The 18045-nt window shown below is 39.5% G+C and overlaps 1 protein-coding gene across 4 annotated transcripts in view; it reads left to right on the forward strand.

The window, feature by feature from the left end:
• Positions 1–18045, forward strand: part of EXOC4 (exocyst complex component 4) — a gene marked incomplete at its 5' end in the record, with an annotated part of 817732 nt that overhangs the window by 246601 nt on the left and 553086 nt on the right. The window lies entirely within an intron of this gene.

The raw sequence follows: 18045 nt of genomic DNA on the forward strand, positions 1-18045 counted from the left end.
GATGCATTGCAGGCACTTGGAATATTTTGTAGTGACTAGCCTACACAATTAAATATTTAGTTTTTAAGACTTACCATAATTCTAAAACAGAATATCAGGAAGCAACTAGCCAGCCTTTCTAGAGTTAAAAGACTATTGCCTAGTCATTCCTACCTTCACCTTCATTATTAATCTATCAGTAAATACCTGTAAATTCTTCCAAAGACTCTGCTATGCTGTCTCAAAGTTATATCACAGTAATAATTCCACAACTCAGACATAAAGTTATCAGAATTAAAAGCCTAGAAATACATTTGAGGATATAAGGAAAAGGAAATTAGATTACAAGCATTTTATTTAATAGTGAAGTATTGCTGTATGTTCTAGAAAACATGAAGTGTGTGTCTTGGAATCTTGAAGTGGAGAAGTACAGAGAGTAGTTAGGTTTGGAACAAATGAAGGAGTGAGCCACTGTATGGTCAGTCAGACAAGGAGGGAAGGAGGAGGGTGACCTGGGCTTCTGCAGGTAACTACCTCCCGGCAGTATAGGGTGGACTGCAAGGCTTGGAAGGAAATGATAGTTTTGGAACACACATTCTTGTAGGACTGATCATATTTGAACTGACACTTAGGGGGCGTAGAAAATGACCTAGGTTTGGAGAGCTCTTCCATATCTCCACCTTCCATCACAGTGTCCTACTTATTTTTTTTATTTATTTATTTTTTGGTTTCCCAAAACCCCACAGGTTTTTTTTTGTTTTGTTTTTCACACACACACACACACACACACACACACACACACACACACTGTATTTTATTTTTACAAGCGATAAATAGACTGCACAGTGTCCTACTTATAAATTCAGGATTGACCTAAGGAGTAGTTTAAGTTTACCTCCAACATTTCTCTCCACCTGGCTTCTAGTATATGAAATTCCTTTCGTGAGGACGCACAGAGCCTTTCTTCTTCTTTTTTAGCTTGAATCCTGATCACTTCCTTTTTTATTAATTAAAAAATTTAATTTTTTAGAGCAGTTTTAGGTTCACAGAAGAACTGAGTGGAAAGTACAGAGAACAGCCCCGTCCCTACATACGTATACACAGCCTCCCCGACTTGCAGCAGACAGCCTGCACCGCAGTAAAGCTTTTCACTTGACACTTAGAGATGAAAAGGTAGACCACGTAACTAATGGGACAGCAGTGCAACTTGTCATTCACTCGTATTCAAGCATCGTTACTGAACGAGAATAAATGACAGATACCAGACTCTTCTTTTTTAGTAGACAGTGAGCACGGTGAGTGAGCACTTTGCGCTTTGCTCTAGCTGTGCCCCATCCCCAACCCCACCCGTGGTCCATGACCTCTTGAGAGACAGACAGTACAGCCAGTCAGTGAACAGTAGAGGGTTCTGGGCCCGTACTGCCTACGTTTAAAATCTAGCTCCCCATTGCCTAGCTTCAGAAGCTCTGTGCCTCCTTATCTCTAAGTGGGCGTATCTCTAAACAGTGCCTACCCCATGAGGTTGTTGTGAACGTCAGGTGAGTAAGCTATGAAAAGTGCTGAGAAAAGTACCTGACACGTAGTTAATGTTATGCCTTCCTCCTTCTCTCCAAATGTTGTTATCTCTAGTTTTGTCACTTCAGAGTTTTCGTATACATTCAGTTTGTCTCCTCGTTGGGCTAAACCCTGCTCAGCTTTCCAACTTCAGTTTGTCACTGTGATGAGCCCTCCCTGCTGGTGTCTCCTCTCCCTAACATACCCCCTCTAAAACAAAAAGCACAAAGCACACACTCTCTGTCTCTCTTTCCTTCTCTCTCTCTCTGGGCTTGTGGCCCCTGCTGTGTGCTCACATCTTTACTGTTCCCTTTCTTATATTGTGTATTTGCGGATTGTGGATTTGCACAGAGCTCTAAGCTCCATGAGGGACATACTGTTTTATTCCCTGTGCTTAGTACAGTGCCTGGTGTAGTAAATGTTCAGTAAATACTGATTGACTCACTGACAGAAGGAATGAGGATGGCAGAGGTCTAAAGTAGGATGGACAGCTTATTAGTGAGAGGTTAGGAAGGGGGTCCCAAAGGAGATGGGGCCACTGACAGCCATTATCAGCTTCATAGGTTTGCATTAGCTTTTAAGTTTAAGCCGAAGTAGAGCCTATACGTAGATACTTTTTTGTTCTTTGCAGTTATACATGGCTTTATTAAATAGAAATGTTGCCCTTGAGCTGTCTGGCCTGGGACAACATTGCTGTATATAATTGAAAAACATTGAAAAATCCAACTAAGTTACAGAGGACTTTCATTCTGTGAGAATGGTTAATCGAAGAATCATCATAATCTAGGAACTTTACCATCCTTCAAAAAGCTAGTTGAAATATGGAACTTTCAAGCAACAGCCTATTGTACTTACCAGTGTTGAGCAAAATAGGAGCATTTATCTCTGGTTAGAGGGGAGAAAGTAGCTAGCAAACATACCATGTTCATAATAATCATTAAAAATAATTGAGCTGAGCCGACACATCATGTGCTTGGTGAGAGGCTGTATCAGCTGACCAGTTTTTGTGCAAGTTTGATGGAGTTTCATTCAGGAACCAAAGTTTCTCTGATGAATACTTTTAATATTGCAGCAGGAAAAAAGGAGCTGGGGGGGGGAATCACATCTTTTTTCCATAAAAAACGGTCATTATTTTTCAGTTATTCTATTAATCCGACTGGTCTGAGGACCACAGTGAGATCTGCATTTCACCTTATCCTGAAAAGGCATAGTTAAATAGTTCAGTCACATCATAAGAGACTAGCAGGAGATTTTTGTCTCTTCTCTTAGAGCCATGAAGCTACAGGCTTCGCTTCCCAGTGGTTCGGTTCGTGAGGTCAGCTCTTCCTTCTGTGGCAGGAGAGCGGTAAAGATAGACCATCAAAGTAACATTAGAAGGCTCACATCTGACAAAAGTTAAGCTCCTGTCAACATTTCTAATTCATCATGCAATTAAAAAATGTTCTACCTAACAACACACAAGGGGGAAAAAAGAATGAAAAAATGAGATTTCTTTGGTATCATCAACCCATCTCAGTTGGCTCTAACTGTCAGGGTACAGGTGGTTCATTACATTGTGTGCTGTAGGCAGCTGGGCTGAGGACATTGGGGTGCTGTTCCCAAGAGTGCAGCGCAACAGCTGGAAGTCAGACTTGTTCATGTGTCTGCGTTAATCATGGATGTCCTGTTATTCTGAGCCCCTCCATTGACTGCTTCATTGTACTGCTCACACAGTCATGTGGTAGCTTAGAAAGGTACTCATTTTAAAGAACATTTAGCTTCAATATACTGTCTGATTTTTTTTTAATTTTATTTTTTTATACAGCAGGTTCTTATTAGTTATCTGTTTTATACGTATTAGTGTATATATGTCAATCCCAATCTCCCAGTTCATCCCACCCCCGCTTTCCCCCCTTGGTGTCCATACATTTCTTCTCTACATCTGTGTCTCAGTTTCTGCCCTGCAAACTGGTTCATCTGTACCATTTTTCTAGGTTCCACATATATGCATTAATATACGATATTTGTTTTTCTCTTTCTGACTCACTTCACTCTGTATGACAGTCTCTAGATCCATCCACGTCTCTACAAATGACCCAATTTGTTCCTTTTTATGGCTGGGTAATTTCCATGGTATATATGTGCCAACATCTTCTTTATCCATTTGTCTGTCGATGGGCATTTAGGTTGCTTTCATGTCCTGGCTATTGTAAAGAGTGCTTCAGTGAACATTGGGGTGCATGTGTCTTTTTGAATTGTGGTTCTTTCTGGGTATATGCCCAGCAGTGGGATTGCTGGGTTATATGGTAATTCTGTTTTTAGTTTGCTAAGGAACCTCCATACTGTTCTCCATAGTGGCTGTATCAATTTACATTCCCACCAACAGTGCAAGAGGGTTCCCTTTTCTCCACACCCTCCCCAGCATTTGTTGTTTGTAGATTTTCTGTTGATGCCCATTCTAACTGGTGTGAGATGAGACCTCATTGTAGTTTTGATTTGCGTTTCTCTAATAATTAGTGATGTTGAGTAGCTTTTAATGTGCTTCTTGGCCCTCTGTATGTCTTCTATGGAGAAATGTCTGTTTAGGTCTTCTGCCCATTTTTGGATTGGGTTGTTTGTCTTTTTAATATTGAGCTGCATGAGCTGTTTATATATTTTGGAGATTAATCCTTTGTCCGTTGATTCATTTGCAAATATTTTCTCCCATTCTGAGGGTTGTCTTTTCGTCTTGTTTGTGGTTTCCTTTGCTTTGCAAAAGCTTTGAAGTTTCATTAGGTCCCATTTGTTTATTTTTGTTTTTATTTCCATTACTCTAGGAGAGGAAGTGGATCAACAAAGATCTTGCTGTGATTTATGTCAAAGAGTGTTCTTCCTATGTTATCCTCGAAGGGTTTTATAGTGTCTGGTCTTACATTTAGGTCTCTAATCCATTTTGAGTTTATTTTTGTGTATAGTGTTAGGGAGTGTTCTAAGTTCATTCTTTTACATGTAGCTGTCTCCAGTTTTCCCAGCACCACTTATTGAAGAGACTGTCTTTTCTCCATCATATATCCTTGCCTCCTTTGTCATAGATTAGTTGACCATAGGTGCGTGGGTTTATCTCTGGGCTTTCTATCCTGTTCCATTGATCTATATTTCTGTTTTTGTTCCAGTACCATATTGTCTTGATTACTGTAGCTTTGTAGTATAGTCTGAAGTCAGGGAGTCTGATTCCTCCAGCTCTGTTTCTTTCCCTCAAGACTGCTATGGCTATTCGGGGTCTTTTTTGTCTCTGTACAAATTTTAAGATTTTTGGTTCTAGTTCTGTAAAAAATGCCACTGATACTTTGATAGGGATTGCATTGAATCTGTAGATTGCTTTGGGTAGTATAGTCATTTTCACAATATTGATTCTTCCAATCCAAGAACATGGTATATCTCTCCATCTGTTTGTGTCATCTTTAATTTCTTTCGTCAGTGTCTTAGTTTTCTGCATACAGGGCTTTTGTCTCCCTAGGTAGGTTTATTCCTAGGTATTTTATTCTTTTTGTTGCAGTGGTAAATGGGAGTGTTTCCTTAATTTCTCTTTCAGATTTTTCATCATTAGTGTATGGGAATGCAAGATATTTCTGTGCATTAATTTTGTATCCTGCAACTTTACCAAATTCATTGATTAGCTCTACTAGTTTTCTGGTGGCATCTTTAGGATTCTCTATGTATAGTATCATGTCATCTGTAAACAGTGACAGTTTTACTTTTTCTTTTCCTATTTGTATTCCTTTTATTTCTTTTTCTTCTCTGATTGCCGTGGCTAGGACTTCCAAAACTATGTTGAATAATAGTGGCAAGAGTGGACATCCTTGTCTTTTTCCTGATCTTAGAGGAAATGCTTTCAGTTTTTCACCACTGAGAATGATGTTTGCTGTGGATTTGTCATATACGGTGTACATTATGTTGAGGTAGGTTTCCTCTGTGCTGACTTTCTGGAGAGTTTTTATCATTAATGGGTGTTGAATTCTGTCAAAAGCTTTTTCTGCATCTGTTGAGATGATCATATGGGTTTTCTTCTTCAATTTGTTAAAATGGTGTATCACATTGATTGATTTGTGTATGTTGAAGAATCCTTTCATCCCTGGGATAAATCCCACTTGGTCATTGTGTATGATCCTGTTAATGTGCTGTTGGATTCTGTTTGCTAGTGTTTTGTTGAGGATTTTTGCCTCTATATTCATCAGTGACATTGGTCTGTAATTTTTTTGTAGTATCTTTGTCTGGTTTTGGTAACAAGGTGATGGTGCCCTCATGGAATCAGTTTGGGAGTGTACCTTCCTTTGAAATTTTTTGGAAGAGTTCAATAAGGATGGGTGTTAGCTCTTCTCTAAATGTTTGATAGTTTTCACCTGTGAAGCCATCTGGTCCTGGACTTTTGTTTGTTGGAAGATTTTTAATCACAGTGTCAATTTCATAACTTGTGATTGGTGTGTTCATATTTTCTATTTCTTCTTGGTTCAGTCTTGGATGGTTCTACCTTTCTAAGAATTTGTCCATTTCTTCCAGGTTGTCCATTTTATTGGCATAGAGTTGCTTGTAGTAGTCTCTTAGGATGCTTTGTATTTCTGTGTTGTCTGTTGTAACTTCTCCTTTTTCATTTCTAATTTTATTGATTTGAGTCCTCTCACCTTTGTCTTGATGAGTCTGGCTAATGGTTTATCAATTTTATTTATCTTCTCAAAGAACCAACTTTTAGTTTTATTGATCTTTGCTATTATTTACTTTGTTTCTATTTCATTTATTTCTGCTCTGATCTTTATGATTTCTTTCCTTCTAACTTTGGGTTTTGTTTGTTCTTCTTTCTCTAGTTCCTTTAGGTGTAAGGTTAGATTGTTTATTTGAGATTTTTCTTGATTCTTGAGGTAGGCTTGTATAGCTGTAAACTTCGCTGTTAGAACTGCTTTTGCTGCATCCCATAGTTTTTGGATCAGCGTGCTTTCATTGTCATTTGACTCTAGGTATTTTTGATTTCCTCTATGATTTCTTCAGTTATCTCTTGGTTATTTAATGTATTGTTTAGCCTCCAAGTTTTTGTGTTTTTTACATTGTTTTCCCTGTAATTGATTTCTAATCTTATAGTGTTGTGGTCAGAAAAAATGCTTGATATTATTTCAGTTTTCTTAAATTTAGTGAGGCTTGATGTGACCCAAGATGTGATCTTCCTGCTGTTTTTGGATGGAATGTCCTATCAATATCAGTTAAATCTGTCTGGTGTATTGTGTCATTTAAAGCTTCTGTTTCCTTATTAATTTTCTGTTTGGATGATCTGTCCATTGGTGTAAGTGAGGTGTTAAAGTCCCCCACTATTACTGTGTTACTGTCGATTTCCTCTTTTAGGCTGTTAGCAGTTTCCTTATGTATTGAGGTGCTCCTATGTTGGGTGCATATATATTTATAATTGTTATATCTTCTTTTGGATTTATCCCTTGATCATTACGTAGTGTCCTTCCTTGTCTCTTGTAACATTCTTTATTTTAAAGTCTATTTTATGTGATATGAGTATTGCTACTCCAGCTTTCTTTTGATTTCCATTTGCATGGAATATCTTTTTCCATCCCCTCACTTTCAGTCTGTATGTGTCCCTAGGTCTGAAGTGTGTCTCTTGTAGACAGCATATATATGGGTCTTGTTTTTGTATGCATTCAGCAAGCCTGTGTCTTTTGGTTGGAGCATTTAATCCATTCATGTTTAAGGTAATGATCGTTATGTATGTTCCTATTACCATATTGTTAATTGTTTTGGGTTTGTCTTTGTAGGTTCTTTTCTTCTCTTGTGTTTCCCACTTAGAGAAGTTGCTTTAGCATTTGTTGTAGAGCTGGTTTGGTGGTGCTGAATTCTCTTAGCTTTTGCTTGTCTGTAAAGCTTTTGATTTCTCCATCAAATCTGAATGAGATCCTTGCTGGGTAGAGTAATCTTGGTTGTAGGTTCTTCCCTTTCATCACTTTAAGTATGTCATGCCACTCCCTTCTGGCTTGTAGAGTTTCTGCTGAGAAATCAGCTCTTAACCTTATGGGAGTTCCCCTGTATGCTATTTGTCATTTTACCTTGTTGCTTTTAATAATTTTTCTTTGTCTTTAATTTTTGTCAAATTGGTTACTATGTGTCTCGGTGTGTTTCTCCTTGGGTTTATCCTGCCGGGGACTCTCTGTGCCTCCTGTACTTGTGTGGCTATTTCCTTTCCCATGTTAGGGAAGTTTTTGACTATAATCTCTTCAGATGTTTTCTTGGGTCCTTTCTCTCTCTCTTCTCCTTCTGGGACCCTTATAATGCGAATGTTGGTGCGTTTAATGTTTTCCCAGAGGTCTCTTAGGCCGTCTTCATTTCTTTTTATTCTTTTTTCTTTATTCTGTTCCACGGCAATGAATTCCTTTTGTCTTCCAGGTCACTTATGCGTTTCTGTCTCAGTTATTCTGCTATTGATTCCTTCTAGTATAGTTTTCATTTCAGTTATTATATGTTCATCTCTGTGTGTTTGTTCTTTAATTCTTCTAGGTCTTTGTTCAACATTTCTTGCATCTTCTCGATCTTTGCCTCCATTATTTTTCCGAGGTCCTGGATCATATTCATCAACAGTATTCTGAGTTCTTTTTCTGGAAGGTTGCCTATCTCCACTTCATTTAATTGTTTTTCTGGGGTTTTATCTTGTTCCTTCATCTGGTACATAGTCCTCTGCCTTTTCATGTTATGTATCTTTCTGCAAATGTGGTTTTCATTCCACAGGCTGCAGGATTGTAGTTCTTCTTGCTTCTGCTGTCTGCCCTCTGGTGGATGAGGTTATCTAAGAGGCTTGTGTAAGTGTCCTGATGGGAGGGACTGGTGGTAGGTAGAGCTGACTGTTGCTCTTTTGGGTAGAGCTCAGTAAAACTTTAATCTGCTTGTCTGCTGATGGATGTGGCTTGGTTCCCTCCGTGTTGGTTGTTTGGCCTGAGGCGGCCCAGCACTTGAGCCCACCCGGGCTCTTTGGTGGGGCTAATGGCGGACTCTGGGAGGGCTCATGGCAAGGAGTACTTCCCAGAACTTCTGCTGCCAGTGACCTTGTCCTCATGGTGAGACAGAGCCACACCCCCTGCCTCTGCAGGAGACCCTCCAACACTGGCAGGTAGGTCTGGTTCAGTTGCCTGTGGTGTCACTGCTCCTTCCCCTAGGTCCTGATGTGCACAGTACGTTGTGTGTGCCCTCCAAGAGTGGAGTCTCTGTTTCCCCCAGTCCTGTCAAAGTCCTGCAGTCATATCCCGCTAGCCTCAGAATCTGATTCTCTAGAAATTCCTCCTCCTGTTGCCGGACCCCCAGGTTGGGAAGCCTGACATGGGGCTCAGAGCCTTCACTCCAGTGGGTGGACTTCTGTGGTATGTGTTCCCCTGTTTGTGAGTCACCCACCCAGCAGTTATGGGATTTGATTTTATTGTGATTGTGCCCCTCCTACCGTCTCATTGTGGCTTCTCCTTTGTCTTTGGGTGTGGGGTATCTTTTTTGGTCATTAGTTCCATTGTCTTCCTGTCAGTGATTGTTCAGCAGTTAGTTGTGGTTCTGGTGCTCTCGCAAGAGGTAGTGGCAGTCTAGTGTATGAGTTTTAATGTGTGGGTCTTCAGGAGAATAAGGTAACTGATGAACACATTGTCTCATGAAGGTTGAAAAAAAAAGTCAAAATAGTTACTGCTGCCCATGACCAAAACAGGGTCTCTGGTTAATCCCCTTTGCCTCGGTTTTCTCATTTGAAAAATAGAGCTGTTTTCAGTTCTGACTCTTTTAGGAGGGGATATTGTGACTGTAAAATTAGATATCAAAACTCTGGAAAAATTAGAATAGCTGTAATTGATTGAAATTAAAATGGTGCTTTAAAAAAAGTTTATCATTGTGGAATGAGGAGAGCTGCATCCCTCTCTTTATCTCTCACTTTCTCTTCCCATTCACTCTTACTGTTTCTCTGGGTCGGCTCACCTCAAGGTCACCGGTGACCTCCATCTTGGCAGATTCAGTGTTTGCTTTTCTGTGTTCATCTCACTTGCTCGTTCAGCAACTGTTTTCCTTTTCTCTTTCTCATGTTCTTTCTGAGTCTTCTCAAGGGCTCCTTGGAGTGTCTCATGGTTTGGTCCTGAAAACTTTCCTGTGTTCCCTCTGTACACTCTCCCCTGATGATCTCAGCCAAAACCAAGCTTTGCTTGGGGCCAGGTGCAGATGACTTGCAGATCTAGGTCTCCTGCCCACATCTCATTATTGTTTCCTGATCTCTTCCAGCATCCTATCTCCCCTCCCCACATCTTGTCATTCATAACCTCAGCATGTTTTTGATTTTCCTCGTAATACTTAAAAAGATATGTACATCTTGTCAACTTGTTAATATTCTACACAGAATGCAAGGCTTACTAATGCGTTCCAGTGCCTAGGACGATACTTGGCTTGAATTAGGCACTTCGAAAATATATGATGAAGGAGGCCTCTTTCCTCCATATCTCCTTGTTTGCATGCACAAGCCTACTTATTTGAGAAACGCTAGTGGGAGCTTTAATAAACAGACTAGGAGTTCAGTACTTTGTCTTTGCTCGGTTTTTAAATTTTATTTATTTATTTTTTTTGTGGTACGCAGGCCTCTCACTGTTGTGGTCTCTCCCGTTGCGGAGCACAGGCTCCGGACGCGCAGGCTTAGCGGCGATGGCTCACGGGCCCAGCCGCTCTGCGGCATGTGGGATCTTTCCGGACCGGGGCACGAACCCGTGTCCCCTGCATCGGCAGGCAGACTCCCAACCACTGCACCACCAGGGAAGCCCTTTGCTCATTTTTAAAGGTGATCAAACTCTCTAATAGGTAGAGTACATTAATTGTCACCAATCCAAGTAGAAATGTATACTCAGTTTTGATTACAGTTTCTTCTCTGTCTTGGGGCTACTTAGTACTTCTGTTTGTACTCAATCATATTACCTTTAAGAGTGTCATTTTTATTACCATCAGTTAAATCAGTTGCATTTCCATGGCCCTGACATTGAAATAGTCTGTAAAGCTCCAACCACTTGAAATAGTCTGTAAAGCTACAACCACTTGAGAATTGACTTCTCTAAGAGGATTTGCTTTACATAGTAAATATGGAAGTACTGACATCAGGGAAAACTGGGCTCTTACACTGACCTGACCTGAATTTTCTGAGTTTTTCTTTCTAATGGGTTGTTGGTGACTGGGGTTGTGAATATTTAATAGTATCGTATGTAATTAATCTGCTTGGAGGTGTCTTGCCTTAAGGTAAGGCAATATTTGAAATAGATTAAGCATGAGTTGATTATCCTTTTTACAGAAGGATTTATTACAGGAGGATTTAGTATAGGAGTCTCCTAGGTAGCAAGCTGTTCTATAATGGAGCATTTAAAGCAAGATTTCACTCATGCACACATTTTCAGGGGCGTTTTGGCTGAAGTGAGGTACAGCAGTTTTACACACATACCACTCTTTTGTTCCACAGCATTATATATAAGGAGCACTTGTAAAGCTTTATATTCGTGAAATTTGATTAGAAAATTCTTTGTAGTCTTTAAAATCTTGCTTAATGACTTTGTTAATAACTGAGTAACAATATGCAAGCGACATGGGGAAAAAAGTACTTTTTTTTTTGGTTAAAATTGCACATAATTATTTCAAAATAACCTTAATCTCTTACAGTTATCTCTTCTGTTTTAGGTTGTAAAATAGTATATGAAAATTGATTCCCCCTCCTTTTGTATATTTATATTCTTGCTTTTTAAAAGACAGATCATAACTTATATGTAAGATATGTCTTAATATGAAATTATAATAAAATTTTTATAAGTGCTAATTTCTTTATCTTTTCCTAAGAAGTAGTAAGTAATAAATATACTTTCCTCAGGTCATGAGCAGACAAATGCGTTATTTCAAATCATGTAGGAAATAAAAGTGTTCCTATGCCACAATTGTTATTGAGCGTACCAGCCCTTAGTCTTGATCTATGCCAGATAGATGTTTATTTTATTTTAAAATGTTCTTTTGTGGATTTAGTTTATATAAAATGGATTTATTTTCTGAATAAGTCTAGTTCATAAAACATCCTTTCTACCCAGTGGACAAACCACTGGTAGCTGAACCATGTGGAAGGTCATGAGAAAATGGATCATTGGAGTGCAAAGTGGCCATCACAAAGCCTTATTTAGTAAAGTCTAAGAGCCTCACTCTTGCGGAATGACCCTTGGTCATTGTGCAGAACTAGTTGATGATATATCATCTTATTTTTAAAAAACTTTTGTTCTATCCATTTATTCATTCATCCATACAGAGATAGGGGAGAAGAGGCCATGCTGCTAAATGAGATATATATTTGAGTTTTAAAAGTGGTACGTATGCATGTCTATCTATATTATACTTCAGTTAAAAGGTTTTCTTTAAACCAAAGTATGAAAAAACACCAGAAACTTCTAACATGATGTAACAGAGACTTTTGAATGTTAGCTTCTCTTATATTTTTCATCATTTGGTTCACATTAATTTTTTAACAATGTGAAGATGATAGCTTTGCTATTATTCTTTATTTTCTTAGACTTTCTCTAGGACCATAAGAAGTTATATTTTGGCAACCCTAGTAGTTTATATGATGCAACTAATAATTCTGACCTGAGCTCTTTTAGAAGGTAGAGAAGACCACAAACATTTGTAGTATGTAGTGAGGAAAGTAATTATTAGAAACTAGTGAGAATGCTACATAACAAATTTATCATTGTCCCAGTAAGACACAATTCATAAGGTAATTTTACATTTTCAAAATGAAGGTTGAGTCCTTCAGGAAGGCTAATAGTTAGAGATTACCTTATCTAAAGTGATCTATTACCAAAATTCAGAAGAAATTGATGTAAACAAGCACATAGTATGATGTCTAGAAAATGAAGAAATAGATTTTAATGGTAGAATGTGCTTTAGAACTCATCATCTAGTGCTTTAAAACTCATTTTTCAGTCATAGAACCTGTCTTCTGTTTAAGTCTTATTTCATAGTTCAAATGGTTTGACTAAGTGGGGTTGAGGGCTCAGAGCCCCACCTGCTTAGATGCCCACCCCCCCTTCCATTTGCTCCTTTCCCCTTCCTCTGTGTGGCACCAAGGCACCATTACAAAACTACAGACTCCCAGAAGCAGACTCCTACGCAGCGGAAAACTTGATATCGGGAGAGAGATGACATTACAGATTTGTGGGGATAGGACAGACTAATCAATAATGGGTGTTAAGACAATTGATTATCCGTAAAGAAAAAAAGACATTAGATTTGAACCTCATATCATTTAGGAAAATAAATTTTTGATGGGTTAGAACTCAGATGTGAAAGGCAAAACCTCTGGACAAGTATGCTCATAGCAGCATTGTTTCAATAACAGAAAACTGGAAACAACTCAAAGGCCATAGACAGGAAAAAGGAATTATAAATCAGTATAGCCATAATTCCACATGGCGGAATACTTTATAACAGCGAAAGTGAACGAACTCTGCTATACATTACCTTGCTTGAGTCTCCGAAGCAATCACATAGGAATATGTACAGTCTAGTTCCATCTACATGAAGATCAGAAGCAGTCAGGACTGAATAGTGTCTTCCGGAGGCGTATTTCCTCATATGATGAAAATGTGAGAAAGGTAAGATGGGGGCATAAATACAAAACTCAGGAAAGGGGTCTGCTCCGGAGAGGATGGAGGAGGATATGATCCAAGAGAGGAGCACATGGGGCTTGAAGGGGATAATGGTGGTGTTGTGTTTCTTCAGCTAAGTGATGGAAATGGTATTGCTTGTTGTATTATTTTTAAAACCATACAAATGTCATAGATACTCATATACATAATACATTTCATAAAAAGTAGAAATATAATCATTTTTAAAAGGGCCTCTAAGTGTCCAGAGACAAAACCATATATGTAGGGTAATGCCCCTGTTTAGAAGTCTAAACCAAATTTGGAGCTTTTTGTGACCGCTGGATTGGTTCTTGGGCCTGCAGCGTTCCACTGATGCTCCGTGTCCCTGCCGAAGCTGTGAATGATTGCTGAACTAGTCCTGTACCTTAAGGAGTTCATGAGAAGATAACCTCAGGGTCAGGAGGGCTCCCTCCCCACTGACCCACACCCTCCCCTCCCTCATCCTCCGTCTGGGTGTCAGAACCTAGCATGAAGCGAGGTCAACAGCTATTCTACTTTTCTTTCCTGTATTTTCTAGGAATTCTGGTTGTTTATTGAATCGGTACAGATTTATCACATGTGTTCATACTGGGCACTTCACTTGGCCTTTAGGATACAGTGATGAACAGAACCAAGTTTTGATTTTTGCCTTTGAAAGTCAAAAGAATAGAAAGGGACCATGAATGTGTCACAGAGAGCCTGGCACTTGTCTCCCAGCATTTGTTCTATATTAACAGAGCCCCTGATTTTTAGCTGGACACATGGCCACCCCAAAATATAAACATATGTAAGCTTTCCTTGCAGTCAGCCATGGACACATAATTCTAACCAGTAGAATGTGAGTGAAAGTGATATGCATAACTTCAGGTCTTACATTTAAAGAGAAGGCTTTCCTTCTCTCCCAGCCCAGTACGTGTGTGCTGTGTGAAGATGTTCATACACACAGTGTGAACGAAGCATGGTGGGGAGTTATCTTAGACCGCGCAGGTGAGGCCGAACTGTAGGGATGGTAGAGCAATGGGATACAGGGAGCTTGGGTTTCTGGGACCGTGGAGTGTCACACTGTGATGACCAGAGCCACCATCCCATCCCAGACTTCTCTGTGAGAGAGGAAGAAACTGTCTTGTTCAAGTCACTTGTAGTTTGATTCTCTTATTACTTGCAGCCCTACTTATGTTCTAATTAATTCAGCATACAAGTAAGTGATCACAGCCCTGTGATATGTGCTACGATGGAGTTGTATATGTATGTAACTGAGATGTGTGTACAAGTTCTGGGAAAGGCAGGGAGGCTTTCATAAATATTTAAGGTTTGAGCTGCTTATAAGGGATGAAAGGAAGCTTTCCAGATAAAGAAAGGAGGGATGGGCATTTCAGGCAGTGGGCATGGAGGGATAAATGCATGCAAGTGAGAGAGTATAGGCTTTTCTTGTTTCATAACATGAATTGGATGTAACTTTTTCTGTTAATTAAGGAAATCAGTTCATGTATACTGACCTCTACTGATTATAATTTGTTACTTTTGGGAACCAGAGATGACAGAAAGGACACCAAGGCTGTTGTGAATGGCTTTGGTCATTGTGCATCATAACAGTTAAGAGATGAAGAACTGATAGGAACCAGTGGTGTATTGACAATGATAGGAATATAAAAGATGATTATACTAGAGCAAAAGCTACATATAATCATACACTGGATTTTCTGAGTGGTGTTCAAGCAGTATAGCCTTGCCACTTTATTAGTAAAAATCCTATAGGAAAAAGAACTGTTTTAAATGCAACTATGGTAGCAGTATCAAAATCAGGCCATGCATGATAGCTACAACTTGAGATATTGGCAGCGTCTGGACCAGCCCACCCTCATTCCAAAGTCCCTTGTTCAGCTTAGGCTGCAAATGGCAGCTTGCTTCTGTATGGAGATGGCAGAGTTCTGTGTGCTCACACTGGATTTCCAGCTTGTAATTGTGGTGTGGATGAAAATATGCATCAAGTTACTTTTGGCTTCACCACAGTTTTAAACTTGAAAATCCCGTATTACAGTAATTTATGATAGTCTGTATGAATGCTGCATGAATACTGTAATAGTCATAATATAGGATGTTCATTCCTAGAATTGTGATGACATCTACTGAACTGCAGCCAGTTCATTTGCATATTCATGCCCACTGAGCTCAAATAAGTCCCTGTTTGTTTGCACATTAATGCCTGATTTCAGCACCGGTTAACTCGTTTACATATCCCTGTTTAGTTGGTTAGTGAGGTTCATATGTGGAATATTGGTGCAGCTGTTCGTGCTTTGAGTAGCTAGGGCAGCTTTGTGGTTTAGTGGGAGGAGTACCTATTACTCATCTTGCTTTTACTAGGCAAGTCACTTTACCTTTCTGAGCCCCAGGTTACTCAGCTGGTGTAGTGAAAGTAGCGATACTTACCCTGCCTCTTTCTTAAGGTTCTTGTAATTGATGTATTGGAGTTGACAACATACAATCAACATTTCTAGGCCAACCATATTCTAGGCACTGCTCCTGGAACATTTACATATGGGAGAGTTCTAGGTCCCATGGAAGGCAAGACATGCAAACAGAGGCAGTTTTAATAAATGTTAGAAGTACCTTGGGGAGCATGGAGGAGAAAACACAACATTCCCGAGGGAGTCATAGAAGCTGTTACAAAGGAGGAATCATTATATTGAAATTGGAGAGATGAGTTAACCATACTGACCAGGGGAAGGGCACTCACTGCAAGTAGGGAGAGGATGTAAAACACACAGCTGTGTGAAAGCTTCAGGGAACTAACTGTAGGTATTGCCTTGTGGGAATATTGGACCCAGTCAAGGGAGATGGGTGGGCAGATCTCAAAGGACCTGGTATAACAGCAAGAAGGCATGGTTTCTGTCCTGTGAATGTTAAGGAATCCTCTAAGGATTTAAAGCAGGAGAGTCACATAATCAAATCTGTATTTTAGTAATAGTATTCTGGTGCCTTGCGGAGGAGAGTCAATGCAGTGAGGTTGGAGACAAGAAGGCAAATTGTATTGTTGTTTCAGGTGAAAGCTTATAGAAGAGTATGCCAGCTTCTTTTTTTTTTTTTTTTTTTGTGGTACGCGGGCCTCTCACTGTTGTGGCCTCTCCCGTTGTGGAGCACAGGCTCCGGACACACAGGCTCAGCGGCCATGGCTCACGGGCCCAGCCGCTCTGCTGCATGTGGGATCCTCTCCGACCGGGGCACGAACCCATGTCCCCTGCATTGGCAGGTGGACTCTCAACCACTGCACCACTGGGGAAGCCCATATGCCAGCTTTCTAGGAGGGTAATAGCAGTGAAGATGGAGAGGTGGGAATAGATCCAAAAGCTAATTTCGAGGTAGAGTCAGTTGGACACGTTGACTCATTCTGTGTGGAGATTGAGCAAGAGATAGGCTTGGTTCTCAGTTTTCCAATCTGGTGACTTGGGTAGATCATGATGTTATTTGTTTTAAGATAGGAAATACAAGAAGAGAAGTAGTTTTTATGGAGTGTTAGCGGTGAAGATAGCTTTTTAAAGTATATATTTTCATGTTTCTCTTCTAGTTTTGTTTAGATCTATATAATCTAACATTAGGTAAACTAACTAATTGAATTAATCTATTATCAACTCCCTCATGATTAAGGCATTCCGCAATGTTCGATTACGCATTACCATTCCCCTTCCTAAGTGCAGAGTATTGGAGTTAGAGTTTTTTCCCCTCCCTCCTCCTCTTTCTATTTTTAAATTGCAAATACTGCTTTCTCCTTTCTAGGATTTGACTGATCTGTTAACTTTAGTGCCCTAATAAGTCTCTGAAGAATATGAATTCTTTAATTTTTATTTCTAGGTATCTCCTGTATTTTTATTATTATTAAAATCAAGATACCATCCATCTTTCGTAATAACTTGCTTTTTGATTTTGTACAAGTCACTTTACCAGTTTTCTCAATTGTAAAGAGAAGCTCAGTGTTCTCTCTGACTCTCATTCTGCCCAAAGCTCTAGATTCTTGAATCTCAGCCAATCAGTCACTCTCTGTTCTGGGTCTGAGGACTACTTAGTAGTTCAGAGTGTGGTCTCTGCAGCCAGGTTTCCTATCTGGGTGACTGGGCAAATTAACCCCTTTGTGTGTCAGTTTCATTTTCTATAAACTGTGAATATAATATACCTGTCTCTTAGGGCCATAGTGAGGATGAAATGAGTTAATATGTGTTTAGAACATACTAAGTACTGAATAAATGCTAATTTATTTGTGACTGCCCCCCATCCCCCCGCCCCAGCACTTAGCATCATTCTTCACACATAGGAGACACTCAGTAAATTCTTTTAAAATTGATGAATAAGCATGGTAATGGACAAATACATTTAAGTAGAATCTCCTATAATGGTCCTTAGAAACTCTTTTGCTTCTTTTCTGTTTTCTTTGACAAAAGTCCTTCTAGTTAGAGGGTTGAGAAACCATGTTTACTTCAGTGATCCTCCGAATCTTACAGTGTTAAGTGGCATCCACTGCAGTTGTCTGGGTGGAATTTACATATATCTCCAACCACAGGGCAGCACTTAGTGACTCTGTAGTGATCTGCTCTTCCCATTTATATCCTCCCCAGAGATAAATATTCATGGCAATAATGAAAGTAGCCATTTCTCTTCAAAGTTATTTTGATCTTGTCACACTAACTCTGAACTTTACTACACAAATAATTTAGAATGATTAGTATATGGCAAAAAAAAAAAGCAGGAGGCTAAAGTGGAATGGACATGACTTCTGTTTATGAATTAACTACAGCTCAGCATTTGGCAGTGTTTTATATACCTTGTTTTGCCTTCCTCTTTCCTCCAGTTTTAAATCATTTCC

This window comes from Leucopleurus acutus (assembly GCF_964270905.1).
Source record: "Leucopleurus acutus genome assembly, chromosome: 9".
Classification (NCBI taxonomy): Eukaryota; Metazoa; Chordata; class Mammalia; order Artiodactyla; family Delphinidae; genus Leucopleurus; species Leucopleurus acutus.